Source organism: Oryctolagus cuniculus, chromosome 9 (assembly GCF_964237555.1).
Source record: "Oryctolagus cuniculus chromosome 9, mOryCun1.1, whole genome shotgun sequence".
In the NCBI taxonomy this organism is placed as follows: domain Eukaryota; kingdom Metazoa; phylum Chordata; class Mammalia; order Lagomorpha; family Leporidae; genus Oryctolagus; species Oryctolagus cuniculus.
In genome coordinates this window covers 51,047,062-51,059,809 of record NC_091440.1, presented here as the reverse complement: position 1 = coordinate 51,059,809, position 12,748 = coordinate 51,047,062, and positions in this window count along the sequence as shown.

The window sequence follows — 12,748 nt, the reverse complement described above, 5'->3', positions numbered from 1 at the left end:
AACACTTAGAAATGTGTAATTTGTGGTTTAATACATTTAGATTCTTTTTATTGAAAACTCCTCAGCTAGTTAAGTCATTTTATTTGTGCTCATATTATGTGTCTTCTTAACCTTGCTGTGCATATGGAATCACATATTAATCCTAATGTAAAACAAAAGAATGTAAAACTCAAAATAATTTAATTCAAATTGTGTAGATTTATAGAATTCTTTAATGTTAGAAAAAACTTCTGAGAAAAAAGCTTAAGTGTATGTTTATCTATTAAAGAAAACTTCATTTAAACTCCAACTAGAGGTGTCTCTGCTGTGGCATAGCGGGTAAAGCTATGGCCTGCAATGCAGGCATTCAGTATCCCAGGATATTCATATCTTGGCTGCTCCACTTCAGATCCAGCTCTCTACTATGGCCTGGAAAAGCAGTGGGAGATGGTCCAAGTCCTTGGGTCCCTGTACCTGTGTGAGAGACTCGGAAGAAGCTCCAGGCTCCTGGCTTTGGGTTGGCACAGCTCCAGCTGTTGGGACCAATTGGGAAGTGAACTTTTGGATGGAAGACCTCTTTCTCTGCCTCTCCTTCTCTCTCTGTGTAACTCTGACTTTCAAATAAATAAATAAATCTTTAAACTCCAACTAGATTGGTGGGAGATCCAGAGTAGAGGTGAATTTCTAGAGAATAATAAGAGTTGATCCATAAATAAAATGAAGAAAAAGAAAACAGAAAATTGCAAAAAATATAAGAATTTGTCATTCAAGGTTGTGTCTTTAACTTGACTGTTAATCTAAGTGACTTACTCACCCAGAAACAGAAAACAAGTTGCAGTTAAATGATATGCATAAAAAATTAACAACAAAAATGTTTCCATTTTATAACTGCCTATCGTTCCAGTCCCCTCTAAGAAACCCTCAGGGAGCTGAGTTATGTAAACTCTCCAAAGTCTTCAAACAAATTATGAGAAAATATTCAATTAGTGTTTGGAAAATGAAGGGAACAAATGGATTCTATCCACATTGATAAAAGTTCACCCATAATGTTTATGCATTGGTTTATTGGGATAGAAAACTGTCTGGTTTTATAAACTGTAATTCAACTTTTCAAATAATATAACTATATAAAATGAATAAAGCATATTTGATGACCTTGTGGCAGAAGATTCACTTCCGGATACTACTAAAGGCAAGGTACATTGTATTCTCTTTAGTGATCTGATTAGAGTCAGAGTTTTTAAAATGTATGCATTTTTTAAATTTTTTGCTTTGTAAATTTAAAAAGTCTGAATCTAAAAAATTAAATTAAGTTCTCTCTTCCATTTACACATTCATTTGTAGTGCTTTACAGCTAAATTCTCTTACTCTTTCCCCTCTATTACAGTCTTTCTTTCCAGCTCTTTACTTTCTTATGAACTTTTGTGAACAGAGATTTTGTCAATGAGATTTTTCCAATTTTGTCTACTATTCTTCAGAGAAATATGGAATTATTAGAAATATAGTATTAGCAGCTCAACTCACAATAGCTGAGATATAGAATAAACACAAGTGTCCAATCAATTAATAACTGCATAAGGGATAGTTTTGCTCCTGGGAAATGTCACTGAACCAAGATTATTCCATTAGTCCAGACACATCAGCAGGCCAAAATATGGAAATCAGAGAAATTTGCTGGGAAAAATGTATTGCTAGGTGGCCAAGTAGGGAGTAAGGGCTAATGCTCAACTTTGACTCCTTGAGCATGGGTCTGGAGTCTGGGTCTGTGGTCTAGGGAAAGTTTCATGCATTGAGTAGGAGGAAAGCTGGGATATGGACACACTGGTGAGGCGAATTCTGATTAGAGGGTCTGAAATCAGGCCAGCATGGTAAGATGGACTTTAAATTCCTGATTGCTATGTGATCTCTTCCATATAAAAGAACTTTGATGTTCTCAAGTAATGGTGGTATCCCAGTTTCTTTAGTTCCACTCGCTAGATTTCCATTTCTATGTGCATGTGTAGGTTTCCTGGCTTGAAGTTCTCTTTTCTGGATTTCATTTGGACATACATGATCATGTCCTAAACAGTAGAAACTTAAAAAATATTACCAGAAAGAATGTTAAAGCATGATACAGGGCAAATTTCAGGTAAAGAATGGGGAAACAAGAGACTTTTTGACTTTTGAATATCATGGGAAACTGGGAAGATGGGATAATCTAACACCAGTACCAGAATATTTTGATCTGAAAATCAATTTGTTTCTCAAAGATTTAATTGATAGTTTTCTTATGCAATTGTTTTTCTATTTGTTCTGATTGATAGATATAAATTTATGGCTAATATATAAGGCCCAATTGGTTCACTGTCTAATGAACAGGAGTAGCTGGTTTTAAAATATGACATTTAAACTTCAAAAGAATATATTACATGTTTTGTGATGTGTCTTTGTGTTATACATTTTGGATATTATATAAATTATAAGAAAATCGATGATTTCTCTAGCCACTATTGATATGAAGCCACATGACGCAACAATCAGTCTCATGAGAAACAAAATCAACTCTGTATAGCTGGTGAACTATTTTAATATTAAATTTAAATATTGAAGAAATAATAGTCACTGTGTACATTTTGATCCAAAATTATTAGACATTAAGTATTTTAAAAGTGTACTCTACAGTAGTGGCTAATTTCCTAACCTCAATATTATTGGAATTTCTCAGGTTTTGATATGATACATATTAGAAGCTGTTCTATACTTTTCATCTAACTTTTAGCTGCATTGAGGTTTGAGAGCACAACTATCTTCTGACAAATGGGATTTAAACAATGAAACAAAATCCCTGCCTCTAATGCTGCTTTGTTTGAAGTATTTTTTTTTTCCTTTGAGATGTTGGCTAAGTGCATCTACTCTCCTGGTGCTATATTTACTTCTGCAATTCTATGGTAACAAGTTGTCTTTACTTTACCTAAGGTTTCTCATACAAAATCTCCTGAAATAAGGCTGATCTATAAGCAATAACATAGAACCAGGCAAAGTAATTTGTTTTCAGAATGAATTAAAATTAAACAGTACACACTTTGCCCAGTAACTTGGTAGAAAAAACACATCTTTAAAAGAAAAGACATAATAATAAATGTGGTTGATTCATGTCTGGAAAAACCTAATCCAAGAATTTCAACCTTTACCTTTATTTATATTTCTTTTTTTTTATTTTTTGACAGGCAGAGTGGACAGTGAGAGAGAGAGACAGAGAGAAAGGTCTTCCTTTGCCGTTGGTTCACCCTCCAATGGCCGCCGCGGCCGGCGCGCTGCGGCCAGCGCACCGCACTGATCCGATGGCAGCAGCCAGGAGCCAGGTGCTTTTTCCTGGTCTCCCATGGGGTGCAGGGCCCAAGCACCTGGGCCATCCTCCACTGCACTCCCTGGCCACAGCAGAGAGCTGGCCTGGAAGAGGGGCAACCGGGACAGAATCTGGCGCCCCAACCGGGACTAGAACCCGGTGTGCCGGCACCGCAAGGCTGAGGATTAGCCTAGTGAGCCCCAGCGCCGGCCTCTTTATTTATATTTCAAGGATTTACTTATTTATTTGAAAGGGAGAGAGGGGAAGAGATAGAGACAGAGTTGATAGAGATGAGATAGAGGCGGAGTAGAGGTAAAGGTAGAGGTGGAGATAGAGAGAGATAGAGAGAGATAGAGATAGAGAGACAGAGATAGAGAGACAGAGATAGAGAGACAGAGATAGAGAGACAGAGACAGAGATAGAGATAGAGAAGGGAATAGAAAGAAAGTTGTACAGAAAGAAAAAGATCTTCCATCCACTGGTATACTCAGCAGGTGGTTGCAATTGCCAGGGCTGGGCCAGTCCAAATCCTAGAGCCAGTTACTCCATTCAGGTCTCCTACATGGGCAGGAGGGGACCAAGTATGTGGGCCATCCTCTGTTGCTTTCCCAGGTGTGTTAGCAGGAAGTTTGATCAGATATGGTGCAGCTGAGACTCAAACTGGTACTCCAATTTGAGATGCTGGTGTAGAAGGTGGCAGCTTAGCTTATTGTGCCCTAACTCCAATTCCTCAAAATTTGATTTTATATAAGTAAATGTTTTTGCTTTTTATAATTTAAAATATATATTTATTCAATATATCTGTTAAATTGATTATTTTTCAATAGGGTTATGTATATAGAAGAGTAGAGACAACTTAATTTCATATGTGTCAAGAATTCAGCATTCATTTCAAACATTCATAAAATGACAATGTAATACTTTATCCATTTTAGTATTTTTTTTTTTGTTCTAGTACCATTGGTTGAACTCTGTAATTAACACAATTATTCTTAGGTGTTTAAATTTTAACTGAAAAGTGATCCCTGTTAGGAATTTGGAAAACATTATTTGAGTGAAATAAGCCAATCCCAAAGGAACAAATACCACTTGTTCTCCTTGATAGGTGACAACTAACTGAGCACCAAAAAGGAAACCTGTTAAAGTGAAATGAACACTAGGAGAAAAGGTGACTTGATCAGCCCTCACCCTGACTGTTGATGAGCAGCTTAATATGTTATCCCTCTTAGTATTTATTTTTGTTTATTCTACTTAATACCTTTGGTTGAATACTGTAATCAATACACAATTATTCTTAAGTGCTGAAACTTAACTGAAAAGTGATCCCTGTTAAATATAAGAGTGGGAATAAGAGAGGGAAGAGATGTGCAATTCGGGACATGCTCAAGCTGACTTACCTTAAACGGTAGACTTAGAAACATACCAGGGGATTCGAATTCTATCCCATCGAGGTGGCATGTACCAATGCCATCTCACTAGTCCCAGTGATCAATTTCTGTTCACAATTGATCATAATGATAGGACTAAGAACCAAAGGGATCACATAAACAAGAATAGTGTCTGCAAATACTAGCTGATAGAATAAAAAAGGGAGAGAATGATCCAACATGGGAAGTGAGATACACAGCAGACCCATAGAATGGCAAATGTCCTAACAGCACTCTGGCCTCAGAATCAGCCCTTAAGACATGCAGATCCAGCTGAAATGCCCATGAGAGTATTTCAGGCATGGAAAGCCAAGACACTCTGGGGGGGGGGGGAGGAACCTAAATGAAAGATCTCCACGAGTGAGATCCCAGTGGAAAGAATGGGTCATCAAAGAAGGAGGTACCTTTCTCCAAAGGGAGGAGAGAACTTCCACTTTGACCATGGCCTTGTCTAAATATGATCAGAGTCAGTGAACTCAGGGGGCTTCCATAGCCTTGGCAGCTCATGACAAGAGCCTAGGGTGATTACTGATGCCATAAACAAGAGTGTCAATTTGTTAAGTCAACAGCAGGAGTCACTGTGCACTTACTCCTCATGTAGGATCTTTGTCCTTAGTGTGCTGTACATTGAGATATAATGCTATAACTAGTACTCAAACAGTATTTTTCACTTTATGTCTCTGTGTGGGAGCAAACTGTTGAAATCTTTACTTAATGTATGCTAAACTGATCTTCTGTATATAAAGAGAATCGAAAATGAGTCTTGATGTGAATGGAAGGGGAGAGGGATTGGATAAGGGGAGGGTTGCGGGTGGGAGGGACGTTATGGGAGGGAAGCCATTGTAATCCATATTCTGTACTTTGGAAATTTATATTCATTAAATAAAAATTAAAAAAAAAGAATTAAAGTGTAATAAGATGCTTTATATGTGGACTGGATATGTAGATTCTTTTGTTGAGTTCAAAGTTAATTCAATTTTTGCAAAAATGGAGAAAAACTGTGCATTGTTTTATGTCAAAAAAACTGTATCAATACTTTCCTTTATTTACACTTCAATTTTGCTGTATCTCCTACTTTGTATTTCAGAGAAGTATGATGATAATTTATAACTTCTTTATTTTTCATAGGCACAGAATAGTATAGTGAATATTTAGTAGAAAGCATTTATCTTTAATATTTTGATATTATTTCATTATATATCTATACATAATTTGCTAAATCATTTCCTCTTTTTCACTTACTGGTAAGATTTTAATGGCTACCTTCTTGTGTATAACTTTTAATTATTGGTTTATTATTTTGGGATTCTAAGAGGTAAGGCTATCTGGATCAACTAAATTAAACATGTAGTATATCTTTCCAAATGATATTGTATTATATTATATATTTTCAGAGTTGAGAATACAGATTTTCCTACAAGTTTTATAGAGCAAAATTTTCATCTCCAGATTTTCCAGTTGCATCATATGGTTAAGTGCTTACAGTGAAATGAAATACAAAACATACTAAATGAATCTAATTGACACACACCACTGGGTTTTCAAATACATTCATTTATAACTTTAGTCCCAGTGTTAGTGAGAAATATTTACTTGGCAGAAGGCTAATTTCCTGGATAAAATAAACATAGAAAATTAAGTCCTGGCTGTAATAGAGTTGGAATTTTATGATTCTTCTGATTGTATTCAAAGGTAATCAGAGATAAGTCTGAGAAAGCATGGTTTGACATTTTGCCAATAGACATTGAAATCTTCAGAAAATGGTGTAAATAGTTGTATTCTGAAACAATTGCAAATATAATGTGGTATGGAATTTGATCTCTTATAAACAATTGTGAGTTATGGCCTTTCAGTGAATAATATGCTTGATCATTTGAAGAGTTACATACTACAACATTTTCTTTTCTAAACTTTTAAAGAAGTTCATCTCACTCCAGTTAGAATGGCTAACATACAGAAATCTACCAACAACTGATGCTGGTGAGGATGTGGGGAAAGAGGTCAGTAACCCACTGTTGGTGGGAATGCAAACTGGTAAAGCCACTATGGAAGTCAATTTGGAGATTCCTCAGAAACCTGAATATAGCCCTACTGTACAACCCAGCCATTCCAATCCTTGGAATTTACCCAAAGGAAATTCTCAAATAAAATAGTTGTCTGCACCTCAATGTTTATTGCAGTTCAATTCACAATACCTAAGACATGGAATCAACCTAAATGTCCATCAACAGAAGACTGGATAAAGAAATTATGGGATATGTATTCTATAGAATACAATACAGCAGTAAAAAAAAATGAAACCCTGTCATTTGCAATAAAAGGGAGGAATCTGGAAAACATCATTCTGAGTGAAATAAGCCAGTCCCAAAGGGACAAATATCATATGTTCTCCCTGATCAATGACAACTAACTGAGCACCTAAAAGGAAATCTGTTGAAGTAAGTTGACACTATGAGAAACAATGACTTGATCAGCCTTTGTCATGACTGTTGAGGAACAACTTACTACTTTATTCCTTTTAGTATATTTCTGTTCTACTTAATACTATTGGTTGAACTCTTTAATTAATACACAATTATTCTTAGGTGTTTAGATTTAATTGAAAAGTGATCCCTGTTAAATATAAGAGTGCAATAAGAGACAGAGGAGATGTACAGTTCGGCACATGCTCAATCGGACTTACCCCTAATGGTAGAGTTAGAAACGTGTCAGGGGATTCCAATTCAATCCCATCAAGGTGGCATGTACCAATGCCATCTCACTAGTCAAAGTGATCAGTTTCAGTTCATAATTGATCATAATGATAGGATTGAGAGTTAAAGGGATCACATAAACAAGGCTAGTGTCTGCTAATACTAACTGATAGAATTAAAAAGGAGATACACCAGACTCATAGAATGGCAGAGTCCTAAACAGCACTCTGGCCTCAGAATCAGCCCTTAAGGCATTCAGATCTGGATGAAGAGCCCATGAGAGTCTTTTAGGCATGGAAAGCCAAGACACTCTGGGAAAAAAAAAGACCTAAATGAAACATCTCTGTGAGTGAGATCCCAGTGGAAAGAGCGGGCCATCAAAGAAGGAGGTACCTTTCTCCAAAGGGAGGAGAGAACTTCCACTTTGACTATGACCTTGTCTAAATAAGATTGGAGTTTCTGAACTCAAGAGGCTTCATAGCCTTGGCAGCTCATGACAAGAGCCTAGGGTGATTACTGATGCCATAAACAAGAGTGTCAAATTGTTAAGTCAACAACATGAGTCATTGTGCACTTACTCCCCATGTAGGATCTCTGTCCTTAATGCGTTGTACTATGTAAATTAATGGTATAACTAGTACTTAAACAGCATTTTATACTTTGTGCTTCTGTGTGGGTGCAAACTGTTGAAATCTTTACTTAATGTATACTAAATTGACCTTCTGTATATAAAGATAATTGAAAATGAATCTTTATGAATAATGGGATAGGAGGGGGAATGGGAGATGGGATAGTTGAGGGTGGGAGGGTGGTTATTGGGGGAAATGTCGCTATAATCCAAAGGTTGTACTTTGGAATTTTATATTTATTAAATAAAAAATTAAAAAAAAATAGTAAATGTAAGTGAAAAAAAGAAATTTTGGGGATACTTTGGTATTTACAGTATAGTATTATGGCTAGTGTAAACAGAGCTAAATATTCTTTACCTTGCGTCACTTAGTGTTAGCACCCAATGTAACAGTGGTATGTTTATTAAAGCTAGGACATTAAGTTAGTACAGTTAGTACAGTACTATTAAGGAACTTAGAAGCTTTTCTTAGAATTCACCAATATTTTCACCATCTATTCTAGAATTAAAATTATGACATCATTTTGCCATCAGTTGTTATCTGCTGAGCTTATGCAAACTGAGATTATTTTTCAAATTTTTCTTGTTCTCCATGACCTCAACAACTTTGGAGCACTGGCCACATTTTTTTTTTTTTCAGAAGTTCACCAATTTGTATTTTTTTTTGTTGTTTTATAGAGATTTGACTGGATTATGAATTTTGAAGAAAAAACCTCCAAAGGTGTTAAGTTTATCTCATTGCATCTTATCTGGAGGTACATGAAATAACATGATTTTTAATGGTGATATATAACCCTATTCACTTGGTTGAGGTATTTTTAACTTAGAATAGAATTTTGATCTAATGAAAATATTTTACATTGCATAGTGCAGATATATAACTCAATGATATGAATAACATTTAGACTAAAATCAACATTAAAATTTTAGCTAATGGTAACTCTCACCGTTAATGTACTGTCATGTACTATAATCACTGAAAGAATATTCACAGCAGCATCTATTAAAAACTGACACATTTATGTAACTACTTCAAAATATTTTTCTGACTTGTATCTTTAAAAACTTGAACTGTTTCCATAAATTATTGAACAAAATTTTTATGTGTGAAAATAATAGAAGTTTGTTAATTAACCTGCAATTAACTAATTTAACCATTACTCTTCACAATCTGTAAAACCAGTTGATTATGAGAACATGATGTGCATGGTAGGCTGGTGATAGTACTTGGTCCTCTTTTTCTACTTGTTGAGTAGAATGTTTATTGTCCATATATCTTATTGTTTCTCAAATGAGTTCATGCTACTAACTATGTCAAGGTGTTACAAAATAAGTAAATATCACATACACTTAAGATTTGGAAGGAAGGTGATAATAAGAATACAAGCAAGTCACCAAAATAATTTGAAATTATGACTAAAATGAAATTGAAATGAAGGAACGTACACTTCAAACTGTAAAATAAGTCATAAAAATTTAAAAAGATTTAACTTACAGAAAACAAATGAGTAAATCATATGCGGATTATAAAAGATGTGGATACAATCTTAATAATAATAAGTACTTCCTTATATATCAAATTATCAAATTATGAAAATAAATTCAAATAGATTACATTCAAATACTTAAAAGATCATTGAGTCCTTGCCTTGAATAAAGAACATTAAATATGGAGATATGGTTGAAAAAATTCATTACTTATTTATTGGGCCACATTCTCACCAATCCACTTATTGAATAAGTCCTTGCTAATTATCTTTTATGTGACATCATGTTCATGTTCAACAGTAAAAAATATTATTCAGCATAGCCAATGTTCATATGGAATACATAGTTGGATTTAGAAAATATTGAACAATATAAAAACAAGTCATATGAATTTTTATGAAGATAATGCAGAATACAAGGGAGAATGTAAGTGGATGGTGTAATTTAAATTGTGGGATGAAAATGGTTCTTCCTAATGAAAACAAAAAATAACTAAGAATTAGGCCATAGAATAACAAACAAAAAATCATGATAAATTAACAGAAGGGAAAGTCCAGAGTGGGAAGAGAACTGAGTCATTTGTGAAACTGAATAACTTTAGATATGAATTAGTGCCTGGAGTGAAGATTGGAAGAATACTATAGATAGACAGTGGCTGTGATGAACAAGTGAGAACTTTATGGGCAGAAACTGTGGTATGAGTGAAAGAATGAACAAATTAAGCACTGTCTGGGAAATAAATGGAAAATCACCACAGATGGAACATTCCTGTGGTGAAGAATGAAAAGATGCCAAACTTGGTACTTTGCCTTTGGCAAGGAATGGAAGAGCACATTTGATAGATTATAAATACTTGCTGAAAAAGTAATAGAGTTAATTAAAATATTGCTTAAAGACTTGTATTTATTAAATTATAGTGAATAAATGAAATATTTGTGTGAAACTATTATTGATACTTAGATTAATTTTTTGCAAATCTATAAAAAACTGAAAGCTATTCCAGAATTTAAAAAAAAAATATTTATTTATTTATTTGAAAGTCATAGTTACACGGAGAGAAGGAGAGGCAGAGAGAGAGACTGGTCTTCCATCCGCTGGTTCACTCCCCAGTTGGCCGCAATGGCAGGAGCTATACTGATCTGAAGCCAGGACCCAGGAGCTTCTTCTGGGTCTCTCATGCGAGTGCATGGGGCCCAAGGATCTGGGCCATTTTCTACTGCTTTCCCAGGCTACAGCAGAGAACTGGATTGGAAGTGGAGCAGCTGGGACTTGAAGGGCATCCATATGGGATGCTGGCACTGCAGGCAGCAGCCTCACCTGCTATGCCACAGCACTGGCCACCAGAATATTTTTAAGTTCAATTCACTAATAAGAACACAGATAATACAATGGAAAAAATGGAGAAAAAATATATAGACTCTTCACCAAGGAAGACACATGAGTAAGAAACATTTTAAAAAACATTCAATTCTATTAATAACCAGTGAATGTAAATCATAATGATATACTCAATACATATATACAATAGACAAAACTTACAAGTGATTTATAATAAATATTGCATTGCATCAAGGGTAGAGATAGCTCCTGAAGACTTAACAAAAATGTATTTTGGAAACAATTTGGCAGTTGATAGTAACAGCTGGTTATTATCATAATCAAGCCATTTCATTTCCAGGTGTATAAAAAGAGACTCTTGGATAATGCTTACAATAATATTCATGGCAACATTTCTTCTTTTATAAATATATTATTCTATTATAAAATCAACATTAGTAATGAGAAAATTATTGTGGTTTAGTTGTAAAATGGAATAAGTAAGGTAATAATTAATGATCACTTCATTACATGCCACATACTACATACCACACATCCACCACATTGTATATACACGTAACCATTGTTGAGGAAATAAAGAAAGCTTACTGATGAACAATTTTCTAAGTGGCATTTTGAAGAACTCCATGTATGGACTTCCTTCCCAGTGAATAGCTGTAACTGCTAACAATTACACAACTTACTATCTAAAGTCTGTGGGAATTGTCTTTTCAGCATAAAACAAATGGAAAAACATTTACTCAAGAATGTTTAATGAACCTCAGGAAGAATACATTTCAGTCTCTTCATACCTTCATTCTATCTCAGAATAATGGGCACTCGAATTTGCAAAGACATATCAATGTATATGGTATCAGCATTACTCTTTCTCCCTGACTGAAAGTTCTGGACTTCCTTTAACAGCTAGCTCACAAAGGTAGCTTAGAAGTTATACCCCAGGTCTGGGAGACTGAAGATAGTATGATGATGATCACTTTTGCTTCAGCTTGCTTATATGGTGAGGATCCACTGCAGAAGAGGCAAATTGAGTAAACAAGAGAGTATGCCTCCTAACTAGGCAGTGTGCTCATAAATCAGAAGCACCACTGCAAAAGAAGTTACAAGAGACTTTTTTTTACTCTTACATTTGGAGCAGTGATGTACAAATTTAGCCCAGTACAGGCAACCTATAAAACAGAGAGCTCTCAGATAGAAGGGAATGAATATAAGATGAATAACTGACTTCTCATCAGAAACTGCGTTGGCCAGAAGGCAGTGTAAAGGTCTGTTCAAGGCACTGAAAACACAGACATACACACAGACAAAGTCATCAGGGACTAAGATCTAGCAGTTATCTTTCAAATGTGAATATGAAATGAAGACATTTCCAGATCAATAGAAAATGAGAAATTTCATAGCTAGTATATTATACATACAAGAAATATTAAAAAAGGGCATTACCCCCAGAGAATAATTCAAACACATGTCAAAAATGGAGGAATCTGGAACACATCATGCTGAGTGAAATAAGCCAGTCCCAAAGGGACAAATACCATATGTTCTCCCTGATTGGTGACAACTGACTGAACACCAAAAAGGAAACCTGTTGAAGTGAAATGGACACTATGAGAAACGGTGACTTGATCAGCATAGCCCTGACTGTTAATGAACAACTTAATACATTATCCCTCTTGGTATTTTTTTGTCTGTTCTACTTATTATGACTGGTTTAATTCTGTAATTAATACACAGTTATTCTTAAGTGTTGAAATTTAACTGAAATGTAATCCCTGTTAAACATAAGAGTGGAAATAAGAGAGGGAAGAGATGTACAATTTGGGACATGCTCAGGCTGACTTGCCCCAAATGGTAGAGTTAGAAACATACCAGG